Source organism: Crinia signifera, chromosome 9, assembly GCF_055691185.1.
Source record: "Crinia signifera chromosome 9, ASM5569118v1, whole genome shotgun sequence".
In the NCBI taxonomy this organism is placed as follows: domain Eukaryota; kingdom Metazoa; phylum Chordata; class Amphibia; order Anura; family Myobatrachidae; genus Crinia; species Crinia signifera.
Genome location: NC_139225.1, coordinates 80694635 through 80708023, shown reverse-complemented (window position 1 = coordinate 80708023; position 13389 = coordinate 80694635). Strand labels below are relative to the sequence as shown.

General features: G+C 47.0%; 1 long non-coding RNA gene across 1 annotated transcript; it reads left to right on the top strand.

The window, feature by feature from the left end:
- Positions 1–1928: 1928 nt before the first annotated feature.
- On the top strand, positions 1929–9032 carry LOC146036639 (uncharacterized). The gene is made up of 2 exons (XR_014460890.1): positions 1929–2033; positions 7902–9032. It is a non-coding gene; the product is annotated as an uncharacterized LOC146036639 (long non-coding RNA).
- Positions 9033–13389: the final 4357 nt, after the last annotated feature.

The window sequence follows — 13389 nt, the reverse complement described above, 5'->3', positions numbered from 1 at the left end:
CAATATGACTTTCCCTAGGCCAGGGGTGGCCAAACTGGACCTTGAGATATTTCAAAGGTCCACATTTTCCAAATCACCTAGCTGGTGCACAGCTGTAGTCATTACTAAAGACCCATACACACTGGGAGATTTTGAGATGAAAGCAGCTCAGTTTTGTCGTTTGAGCTGCTTTCAGACCCAAAGCTACCCCAGTGTGCATGGGCAGGCGATGAGCGCTGATGCACGCTCCTGTATCATCGCCGGCTGGCGCCATTTGTCTGAACCTGCATCATGCTATGGAAAGCCATTCACAGCGGCAAAAATCGCTGGGTAGGGGGGAAATCGCTCAGTGTGTATGCACTGAGCTATTTTCAACCCAACGATTTCAGCGATCATCGCTGTCCATTTACGCTGAGCCAAAATGGCCGGTGTGTATGCACCGTAACTGCCACATATCAAACATGCTGCATTCATTCCTACTATAGATCCACAGGTTGCCTGACATACAGGAACTGTTGGTAGATCTTGAGGACCGGTTTGGCCACCCCTGTTCTAGGCTCTAAACCTTCCAGGGTTCCCTGAATACCGCTTAAGGAAAGCTTAGCAACCTCCTGATCCTAAGCCTATACTGCTGTATGACTAAGCACTTATTCATGTTGCATTCTAGATGGCCCAATATGTACTTTCCCTATCAATTTGTGGTACTTGTGAGTTATCCGGGCGTCCGATTTTTTGATTGTATGCCTTAAGTTAAGGCATACAATCAGATGCGATGCGATACGATATCGCATCGCATCGCATGCGACCATCGGATGCGATGACCCGATTTTTCCATAGGAATCAATGTTAAAATGGACTGAGTCCATTTTAACATGGAATTCAATGGGAAAAAGGGGTCCTTTTCATACCCCTACTATCCAAGTGGGCATGGAGTTGGATATAAACCTGTAGCGAGCGTAGCGAGCCACCGAGCCCGAAGCGTGGCGAGCGAAGCGAGCCCCGCGAGGGGACGGTATTCCGTGTCCCCTCGCGGGGCTCGCTACGCTCGCCACGCTTCGGGCTCGGTGGCTCGCTACGCTCGCCACAGGTTTATATCCAACTCCATGCCCACTTGGATAGTAGGGGTATGAAATGGACCCCTTTTTCCCATTGAATTCCATGTTAAAATGGACTCAGTCCATTTTAACATTGATTCCTATGGAAAAATCGGGTCATCGCATCGCATCGCATCGCATCGCATCCGATGGTCGCATGCGATGCGATGCGATGGCCCGATCCGACCCGATTTAAAAATCGGACGCCCGGATAACTCACAAGTACCCAATTTGTAAATCCCAAAAAATCAAGCTGGTTTTACCTTTTAAAATTTGCTGCAAAAAAGGCACGCCCCGAGAATCTGACCCTATTAAACTGTCCTTTTTGTTTAATATTTAGCCTTGTTTTATTACTGTGCTCCAAATGGTGAAGCTATGTGTACTGGTGCCATATATTTATTATTAACAGTTTCTTATATAGCGCACACATATTCCGTAGCACTGTACAGAGAATATTTGAACCCTCCAGTCACTGCCCCAGTGGAGCTTACAATCTATATTCCCTACCACATGTACACGCACACACAGACATTCTAGTGTTAATTTGTTGGCAGCCAATTAGCCTACCAGTATATTTTTGGAAGGTGGGAGGAAACCGGAGTACCCGGTGGAAACCCACGCAAGTACGGGGAGAATATACAAACTCTGCACAGTTAGGGCCATGGTGGGAATCGAACCCATGACCTCATGCTGTGAGGCAGGAATGATAACCATTACACCGTCTGAGCTGCCTCAGTAAATACATATATGGTCTGTTTTTATACGTGTATGCACATGGGCTTTTAACCTATAGTATAACTCTTCCTTTATTATTATTATTATTATTATTAGCATCTCCAAGTCATCTGCATAACCGCACAATTCTCTTTTTGTTGAGACAGTGGGCCGAACCGTGGACACTACATCACCATTGTAAAGAGCCATGGATTCTGGCTGCTGTTTGATGATGATATTGTAGAGGTTGGTTATGTTCGTCTTGTCAGCTTCTGTACCTTTTCTGTGATATAATCTCCCCCAGTCAAACATTGTTTTATGTATTGTAGCTTAAAACCTGTATCTCTTAAAGAGTGCATCCTGTTCTTGCTAAATATACATTGAATATACTGCCATATCCACTGTACATGGTGGTATGCCTGGTCCAGAATAAGGATGGCCTCTAAGGAGTTTACTGCAGCGCATCACATACATTGTACTCGTGTTCAGTGACCGTATTGTAACCTCCTTAGAAGCTCCTTCTCCTGAATTCATTTATCATCCAGTATTATATTTCGTCTGTTTTATTTCACCTTTAAAGGTACATTTAATAAAGCTACTAAAACGGAAGAAAGGTGATTTTGCCCACAGCAGCTTATCTGATTCTATCTAGCATTTATAGGATGCACTAGAGAAATGCGTATTGAGAATAAGTATATTGTTGGTAATACTTTTCCCTCATGAAACCAGATGGTAACTAGTGATGAGTGACATTTCTTTATTGGCTGAGGAGTAGATGCAGGAATTCTGGTGTCCCTGTATATACCATCACATTATCTCAATGATGTAAAAGGGTAACCTAGAACGTCATCCATTTTAGTGTCCTATTGCACATAGGGCCTGATTCGTGCCTGCTCGCTAGGCCGTGCGGTTACTCGCAACCTAGCGAACAGGTCAGCACCGCTTATCCCGAGCCGACCGAATCCGGTCGCTACCATGCGAGGGGATGTGTTCCCTTACACATCCCCTCGCATGTGGCCGAATGGGAGAGAAATAATTCGAAGGTGGAACACCACTGAATGATTTCTCTCCCCTTTGGGAATAAAAGTCCAGTCTAAACTGACTTTTATTCCGGATGCAGATCAGCCACTGGCCCCACACAGGCATCAACCAGCCTATGTTCCCAGGGGAATGCCCACAAAACTGTACACGTTCCCCTGCAGTCCCCTCGGACCTTAAGCTGGGTACACATATATACATTCCCTATTTCTTGCGACCGTTCGACCGACCGTACACCCATCGGATCGTCCACAAACAACAGCCGATCACGCGCGTACACACCTGTACAATTTTACAGAACCACGAATGCTGAATAAGCAATGAGAGAGCATAAACCCCTGATGGGTTCCCCAGGTTACACTGGAAGGTCAGCTGATATGCTAATAGGATGGGCACAAGGCCTATCAGAGCTGTGGGAGGGTACAGACAGGGAAGAAAAGGAATATGCTTACAGGAAGTTCTCCCTCTGTCTGGAAAAGCCCCACCCACCCTTCCCTATTTCTTCTCTCTTCGGCGGCGGTAAAGAACGGTCATCCTTGTAAGTTCTTGAGGTGTGTGTGTAGATAGTGGGGTGTCGCTCTCCCCTGACATCTATGGTCATCGGCCATGCTTCCGCCCGGGGGGTGGTCACCACTAGCACGAGTGGATGACCGGGGAGAGTGATCACCAGCGATGGTGTGTATGGTAGACATCTTTAACCCCACTTTCCTATAATGACCGTTCTTTGGGGCCGCCACCATTATATATATAGTTTAGTTTAATTGTCAAAATAAATTGACATTCATTTTGAAACGCCAGCACTTGTGTCTGTGTCTTCTTTATTAGATAAGTTTAGTTATTAAGGTTTAGGTTAAGTTTATGGTGAGTTGAAAGGTGTGGACCTGGGGGATACCTGATGGGGAGTTTATTGCGAAGTCTGATGTATTCCCGTCCAAACAGTTGCAAGAAAAAGATTGTACCATCGTACACACTGTCTCGATTTGGGCTATTGACACGTCATATGTGAACAAAATTATCATAATAGGCTGGGTTAGGGCATACTTATAGCAAACCACTATATATGCGAAATAGCCGGCACGGTGACTAAAATTTAGACGCAAACCCGTCTATATAGAACTTTAGTCAGCTGGCAGGGTGACTGAACTTCTATATAGATGGGTTATGCGTCTACATTTTAGTCACCTTTTTACCCATTAAAAAAAAAAACGACGTGGGGTCCCCCCCCCCACGACTGTAACCAACACCAGGCTGAAGAGCCGGGGCTGGTATTAAAAAATCAGGAAACCAACCAGATAGGGCTTTGCTTATTTTTTAAAACTAGCCCCAGGCTCCAGGTCCGGGGCTGGTTCCCAAAATACGGGGGACAAAATGACTATGGGTCCCCCGTATTTTAAGAACCAGCCCCAGGCCAAACCAGCCAGCAAGTCCCCCAGGCCAAAGCATTCAGCCCTCTGATCGGTCAGCCTGGCCAGGGGCCCTGGGGGAGTGGGGACCCCCCCAATTAAGGGGTCTTCCCCTCCAGGACTTACCTGACCAGGCTGAAGCCTGGTGCTGTCCCCGGTGACCCTGTGCGGTGGTCATCGGGCTGATTGAAGTGTAAAAAAAAATAGAATAAAAACTATTGTCTTCTACTGTGGAACTATGAGTCCCAGCAAGCCTCCCCCGCATGCTGGGACTTGGAGAACCACAAGTCCCAGCATGCAGGGCATTAAAGGGCCCGCTGTCACTTATAGTTCCACAGGAAAAAAAATAGTAAAATTAACACACTGACACACGATAAAAATAAAACTTTATTACATCCAAAGCCCATACATACTGATACTTCTTACCTATCTTGAGCCCGTCGGTAGGTCCCTGGGTCCGTTCTGGTGCCTTGGTTCCGGGGCTGGTCCGGGGCTCCAGGGCTGAAGAGTCCGGGGTCCTGGATCCGAAGAAAACCATGGGGGACCTGTGGAAGGAAATACTACTCACCAGGTCCTCTGGCGAAGATCCCGACATCTTCTCCATCTTCTCCGTCTCCACCGCATCAGCCGCCGGTACAGGATGGACTTTGAGAGGCACAGAGATGTTTCATCTTCCGCGCCTCTCATCCGAATGATTCTATTGGCCGCCTAGCGGCCAATCAGGATCCGACTTTCTCGTTTTTTTAATTTTTTTATTTTTAGTCACCCTGCTGAGAGATCATGCAGCTATGGAACGCCCACATGGGCGTTCCAGCTTTGGCAGTATAGTCGCAAGGACGGCAGCATATCAATCGAACGTGCGTACACATTGCACTTTTGTTCCGATATGGGGCCGTCCTGTCGGATGAAAATTAAACAGCAAAGAACCTTTGACTGACCGAGTATGGACGGACAAGACCGTTTTTTGCCTTTTATCGCTCGTACGGGACAGCGTACACACCTATACAATTGAACGGCCGCCCGACCCAGAACGGAAGAATGGCCCGACAATTGTATATATGTAAACCCAGCTTTACTGTCTAGAGCAAATGGCTCTGTATATTTGGCATATTCGCAGAAGTGCAAACCCCCCACCATTGGAGAAGTGTCTGAATCGCCCCATAGTTTGCACCATGGGAGTTCTTAGAAGTGACAATTTATAAAGGAGTTGGTTTTAAAAAGGGAGCTAATGTTACATGTTTCGGTTAAACAATTTTAAAAGAGAATATTATTGGGTTGGGTTGGGTTGGCGCATTGATCCATGAAATGGATTTAAATGTATTCTGTGTCCCATCTATTAAGTAAATAAAAGTATTCCTATCCTGGAGATCTAATTTCAGCCCAAATGCCTTTTCCTGGGTACAGTAGGGATTCAAAGAAATTTTGGCAGAGGTTTATGCTCCTGAATAAGAAGGGCCTGAGGGGCAGATTCATTAAGCTCGGTGAAGTGATAAAGTGTCTGGTTTTAATCACCGGCCAATCAGCTCCTACCTGTCATTTTTCAAACCACGCCTGTAACTTCACAGTTAGGAGCTAATTGGCTGTGATAAAAACAAACCAGACACTTTGGGGGAAATTTACCAATATGAAAACCTAGTTTTTCGTATTGGTATTTCCCCTCCGACTGCATACGACTGTTTGAGTCGTATGCAAAGTCGTGTTCCGGAGGGGAAATTACAAAGCAGTCAGATACGACTGCTTTGTAACCCTCCGATGGTGTAACAATTCGTATTAGCTGGCCATATATATGGCCGCTAATACAAATTATTTCTAGCAGTCTGCACGGATCAGTCAAACCGACAGCCCGAATCCAGACCGGACTGAGGGAGCCGCACGGTGTTTGTTTACATCGTGCGGCTTCGCCTCCCGAATGCCGCTATTGGCCGCCTTGCGGCCTAGCGGACAATCAGGAGCCGCTAGGCCGCAAGGCGGCATTCGGGAGGCGGAGCCGCACGATGTTAACAAACACCGTGCGGCTCCCTCAGTCCGGTCTGGATTCGGGCTGTCGGTTTGTTTTTTTGCCAAGACACTTACCTGGACTACGTCGCGCTGGGACAGGTGAGTATGGTTTCCTTCCACAGCTTCCTCCATGGATTTCGTCGGACTCCGGACCGCCGACAGCGAGGACGACATGGATCCAGAAGACGTCGACATGGACCAGAAGACGACACAGGAGGACCAGAAGACGACAAAGGACCAGGGATACCTACGGAAAGAAGATAGGTAAGTATTAGTATGTGTGGGCTTTGTATGTATTAAAGTTTTATTTTAAAAGTGTCAGTGTGTTTTGTGTACTATTTTTTTAACTGTGGAACTACAAGTGCCAGCGGGCCCTTTAATGCCCAGCAGGCTGGGACTTGTGGTTCTCCAAGTCCCAGCTTGCTGGGGAGGCTTGCTGGCACTTGTAGTGCCACAGTAAAAAACAATAGATTATTCTTTTTTTTACACCATAATCAGCCCGATGCCCACCGCCCAGGGGCATCGGGGACAGTACCAGGCTTCAGCCTGGTCAGCTAAGTCCTGGAGGGGGGGGGGGACCCCTTCATTGAGGGGGTCCCCACTCCCCCAGGGCCCCTGGCCAGGCTGACCGGTCAGGGGGTTAATGTTTTGGCCGGGGGGACTTGTATAAAAAGTCACCCCCCATCTGTGACATTACCCTGCTTGCTGGTTGTGCCTGGGACTGGTTCTTGAAATACGGGGGACACCCGTATTTTGGGAACCAGCCCCGGACCTGGAGCATGGGGCTGGTTGTTAAAAATCGGGGAACCCCTATTTGTCGGGTTCCCTGATTTTTAATTACCGGCTCCAGGCTCCGTCAGCCTGGTGCTGGTTTCGGCTGTGGGGGGGACCCCACGCCGTTTTTTTTTTTTTATTTATTTATTTTTCAATTTTTTAACACTAAAGCCTGCACGGATCTGACTGATCCGTGCAGGCTTAAAGCAAATACGACAGGAAAATGGTGTTCTTTTTTTCTGTCGTATTTGCGTGGGTGTTTCACACCACTTAGCAGCCGTATTATCAGTACGGCTGCTTAGTAAATCAGGAATCACCATTCTTTTGAATGGTGATTTCTGTCGTATCCTATCGATGGTGTAGGACATTCGTATTTGTAAATACAAATACGAATGTTCCATCTTTAGGACTACAAATTGTTGTATTTTTGGGATTGTAAATCCCGAAAATACAAATTCGTAAAAAAAAGGTGTATTTCTCCCTACGAATACACCTTTTTTCTACGAATCCATTTTGGTAAATGTCCCCCTTTATCACTTCACCGAGCTTAATAAATTTGGTGTTATACAGTTCCATCATCTATGTTTTGTATGGTCAGGTATTAGACTGGATCAGAATTGGACATAGAGTGGGAAATTTACTAAGATGTGTATTCTACTGCACTTGTGATGTTGCTATGGGCAGCCAATCAGAATCTACTTATTTATTTAGCACCCTCTAGAAGATAGTAGACATGATCTGATTGGTTGCCCATAGCAACATCACATGCAAAGCAGAATACACATCTTAGTAAATTTCCCCCAGAATGTCCATCATTGTGTGAAACATTGTCAAGCAAAACTTTTCAGTGTCTAAAAATTGACATATTTAAGAACTTTTTCTTTCTTCCCTCCTTCCACAGAAGATAGATGCCCAAGCCATTGAAGAGTTCTACGGTTTAACGTCAGACATTTCCAAAAACTCAAAGTCAGGATATATCCTGTTCTACCAATCCAGAGACTAATTCCCATCCTGGGGAAATAATAAATGCCTAGTACTGAAGAAGGTTAAACTGTTGGACAGTGAATGAGGAATCAGTGGTCCTAACACGGACATAAAGGATTCACACAGCTGCCACTGTGGATATCAGTTTTCAGTTCATGGAAAAACTGTTTTCCCTTATAATTTCTCTGGTCTCCACAAGTATCCAAAGCCGATCTTCTCCAGAAAGCCATTTCAGTGTGTCTTCTCCTTACCAGGCCTAGGAAGGCCAAACCCTTCCTTATGCCTTGTAGGCTGAGAAGAGTGGCTTGGCATTGTGTTTTGTTGGAGAGTCCGTAGGAAGGATGACATCTGCTGCCGAGTGTATATGACTCACTCAGACCCAAGCAAAGAAGATAGCACTTTGTAAGACAGAGGACAGCTGTGGTTTGGTGCTCAGTTCATACTCAATCAAAGATTTTAAAGTTAAAAAAAATGTGATTCATAACAATCAAGTTATTGTTTCATATCACTTGTAATCACGTCTGCTTCTGCACCATCTTCAGTGATTCCTGCCTTCCATTTGTTTGCTGTAACACTCCTTGTAGTGAGTGTTAATAGGCTGCTGTTCTGCACACTAAATAATGGGATCACTACGTATTTTTTTTTTTTTTATTTAATTTTTTTTCAGTATATGTTTTGAATTTTAGCACCTTTTTTATGGTTGAAGACCTCTTCAAGTATTGCTGCATTAATGGACGTGGGCCAACCAGAGCTTAAGGCCAGAGGGTTCCAACCTCAATTTAACAAGCTGCCTGATCTGGAAGGCTCATAGGCTCTACGTACATGAGCACAGGTGAGTTGATCAGCATCCATGTTTGGCTCACTTGTGCTCCTGTGATTAGGGGCCAAGAACACTTGGATGTCGGGGAAAAGTGCTACAATTGGTAATCTCTGCAACCGCTGTCCATAAAACTCCAATTACAAGAGACGCATTGAGAATTTCAGTAGGATTAAAGTGTCAAAACCCATAAATAAAGCAATTAACCCATCTATTTGGGATTTAATCTTATTTTTTTCAAGTGTCATGACTGTTACTCCTATAGCGAGTGTGAATGAGATGCGGGTGCCTGGACAGGTAACATGTACTGATCCCTTCTTGTTTGTGCAGGGATAAGAGTTTGCACGCATATGTGAAAGTAGTTTTGTAGCAGAACAGACTGCTTCACATCGATGGTTCCACGGATACCATCTTTCATTTGGCTTACGTATCACTAATCCACTATAGTTGTAGATTTACTATGCCTTTGGATAAGACTTGAAGCATGTTGGACAAATTGTACATATTGTCTCTTCCAAGTGCAGCACAAGGTGAAGATTTTTGGAAAATTTTGTGTCATAGACTTTTCTTAAAGGATGCAATATATTTGCATCACTAATGCAACAAATCTACAACTCCTACAACCTCCACCCCACAATGCCACCAAAGTCCACTTTCCTGCCTCTCAAGTGATAGTGTGGATGCTTAGATGTTCCACAGCCACTTCCTGCATTAAATACTACATGCCTGTCTTCCTCGTAGACATCCTTCATTTTTTAATAAGCAGTCTCGGTGGTGACCCCTTCAGATCCCAGTGCCCTAGGCAGATGCCTAATGAGCCTTGAGTCCTGTTGAAGAAAAAGCGCTATATAAATTATTTTTTTATTAATAATTATAAAGTTGACTTTGGTGCTACTTTGTATTGGCTGTGATGTGAATAAGATGCTAAGGCGGTATCCTGTTATACCCCTTTCACACTGACAAATATTTCCTGGGTTATTGCACATGAACACGCAGCAACCCAGGAAATTGGTCAGTGTGAAAGGGTCCTGAAAATTGTTCCAGTATTTCAAACTAGGTCTTGACCAGGGTTGGACCCAGGATGCTCGCGGGTCCAGGGGCAGTGTGAATGGGTAACACGGGTCGATGCAATGTGAAGCTGACGCTGAAAGATGCTGACATCTCCCAACGCCGTCCCGATTATGCCAACCACCCGGCTTTATGGTGGGTCGGGTGGCTAGTGTGAAAGCGCTTGCAAGCCTGGTTGCACCTGGTATTTTGTACTTGGCTTGCAAGTGTGAAAGGGGTATTACCTGCAGTAACTTGCTGCATGTACAAGAACAGGCTTTTTTTCATGATAAAACCCCGATGTTCAATTTGGGCTATCCAACTAGGGCCCATTTGTCCAGGGACGTGCAGTCAGGGGAGGCAGGGGAGGCAGAGCCTCCCCTGTCATAAATCATAAAAAAAAAAATACAAAGATGATATTTATAACACACACTGTGTAATAAATATCTAATTAGCATTTTTTTTATAAACTAGGGGGTGAGTTGCTGTGTGGGATTACTGGGAGGCATCGGGAGCCGTGCCTCCTGCTGACAATTGAAAACTGTCAGCAGCAGAGGCGGGGCTAAATGGCGGGGACAAATATAAGCTGAAAAGCCCATTTAAAAATGACAGGGAAGCGGCACCTACTCCTCTGCCTCAGTGACAGGAACGTGCCTTCAGCCCACATACAAAGCACGCCCCTGTCACTGAGACAGATGTGATAGGACAGCGGATCAGGCTGTCACACAGTGACAGCCTGTATCCGCTGTCACTGAGTCTGCAGTGCAGGGACATGTGGTGCTGGCAGCTGCCGTGCTATGTGACAGACAGCGGCACCGGGGAACCCTGCAGTGCCCACCCTTCCCCTCTCTTCCCCGTTTGAATCTAATGTGCGGGCGCTGCTTAATGTGCGGGCGCTGAATGTAATGTGCGGGCGCTGAATGTAATGTGCGGGCGCTGAATCTAATGTGCGGGCGCTGAATCTAATGTGCGGGCGCTGCTCAATGTGCGGGCGCTGAATGTAATGTGCGGGCGCTGAATGTAATGTGCGGGCGCTGAATGTAATGTGCGGGCGCTGAATCTAATGTGCGGGCGCTGAATCTAATGTGCGGGCGCTGCTCAATGTGCGGGCGCTAGTTCTGTCTAAGTGACAGACAGACGCCCCCCCCCCCCCTCCCCGTTGTGCTCCTTGTGCTCTTAGCGAGCTCTGGTTGCTCCCACCACCTACAAGCACCGGCAGCCAGGGTGACGGGGCTCCGTGTGCCTGCAGCCTCTGTCATGAGTGTTGGCAGACCAGGCAGAGAGGTGAGGGAGCTCAGCTGACCCGCCGGCATACACAGCATCTCAGCGCTGAGGCCAGGATACCGGAGGAACAACCCCAGTCACAAACGGTAATAATATATGGGCAGGGGGAGGGTGATAGAAGTTTTATTTTGTATGGGGAAAATGATATGTTTGGTGTGGGGAGGGGCTTATAAGTAAGTATAATGATATGGGGGGGGGGTTATAGGCATAAGGTGTGAGCAGGGCCGTAACTAGGGGGGGCTAGGGGGTCACGCGCACCGGGCGCTGGAGGGTGGGGGCGCTAGTTTGGTGTCCCGGCAGCGTGGTCCCTGGGATGAGTAGCGGGGGTCCGGGGACTGGTGGGTTAACGCCAGGTCCTAGCGGGGTCCCGGGGACTGGTGGGTTAACTCCGGCTCCTAGCGCTGCCAGACGGTGGGCGGGAGGCAGGTTTTGAAAAGACTTGCCGGACGCTGATTGGCTGAAGTCATCAGCGCTTCCCGCCGCCAGGCAGATAGCGCAAGGAGACGGAGTGAGTGAAGGCTGCCGCTACACCAGTCCCTGCGGGGGTCCAGGGACTGGTGTAGCGGCAGCTTTCAGCGCTTCGGCGGGAAGCGCTGATGATTTTGAAAAGACTTGCCGGACGCTGATTGGCTGAATTCAGCCAATCAGCATCCGGCAAGTCTTTTCAAAATCTGCCTCCCGCCCACCGCCCGGCAGCGCTAGGAGCCGGAGTTAACCTTCTCCAGTCCCCGGACCCCCGCTGCCTGACCCCAAGGCAGTGATTTTTTTTTTTTTTTTTTGTGGGGGGGGGGGGGGCGCGACCAAATGACTGCCGACCCGGGCGCCGAAACACCTAGTTTCGGCCCTGGTGTGAGGTTTTGTTTGTAGGGGCTGATATACACAAAATTGTAATACAATGGGTGTTTAGGGTGTATATATCTATATACTGTATCATCAATAGGGATGTCTTGCTCTGCTCTCCTGCTGCTCTGCTCCTATGCTGAGAGCGGTGTATATTTTAAATGTGGTGCAGGCCACCAGCCTATCAGAGCTCGTGGACCAGCAGCCACAGTTAGCGATTGGCAGGTGGACCACAAGCTCTGACTGGCTCACAAGCTGTTGCCCATATTTGAAATATCTGCTGATCACGGCACCTCTACAGGCGCCGCTCTCCTCCCCAGCTTTAATAGCAGGTGTGGCATAAAGTGATATGAGCATTAGGATGTGTGGCATAATATGTGTGGACATTATGGTGTGCAGCATATTGCGACATGGGCATTACAGTGTGTGATATAATGTGATTTGGGCATTACAGTGTATGGCATAATGTGATATGGGCATTACAGTGTATGGTATAAGGCGTAAGGAGCATTACGGTGTTATTGGTACTATTATGTGGCCATGTCCCTTTTCCGTGAAACCACACCAGTAAAATGTTGGTGCACACCTTACCTGTTTTCAGTATAGGGGGGGCACCAATTCCCTTCCTGGTACAGGCACCAAAATGTCTAGTTACGGCACTGGCAGGACTCGTTCCCACTTTGCAAAAGCACCTGCCTCACCTGCCACTAACCTCACCGCACGTCACTGCATTTGTCATGCACTGCAAAAGCCGCAGACCTATGTATTTTCATGGCTGATGTCAGGTAAAAAATTGTCATGTATCAGGTATTTTGTTTGCCTGCCGAAAGCAGTTTGAAACAAAATCCCTGATAAGTGCTGACAGTAAGTAGCCCCACCAGCGGTAACTAGTTATGATAATTTACCACAGCTAATAGGATATCAGCCATACTTTAGGTAACGGTATGAAGGTTTGCAGGTCACTACTGGTGGTGGAGAGTCTAAGTTGCGACATGTATCTTGTGTCATAAGGTGCAAAAGGAATAGGTATATGAGCATACAGTATATCTGTACGTAAGTAATAGAAGCATTAGTGCTTGTTATCCCTATGAAGTGTGAGCTGCTGTGAATGTGTCTGTCCTTATGGCTGAAGACTACATTATTAGAAGGGTCACATTCAAATTGGATGGATATGTGCATATATGTATATATTTCTGTTGCTCGGAATAGGTTCCTGGTTGGTAACCATTTGTACGCCACACTGATATTTTCTGGCACTTTGAAAAGGGCCCCAGCAAGGGGTGAAAACGCGTTGGACCTACAGCATGACCAGAGGGTGTTTACCAGAGTGGGGGACTGGATTCCCTGTGAGATCTCTATGTGAATGGATGGATTGTCCGGGATTCCTGTCACTTTATCCAAGCTCTTGCTGATCTGG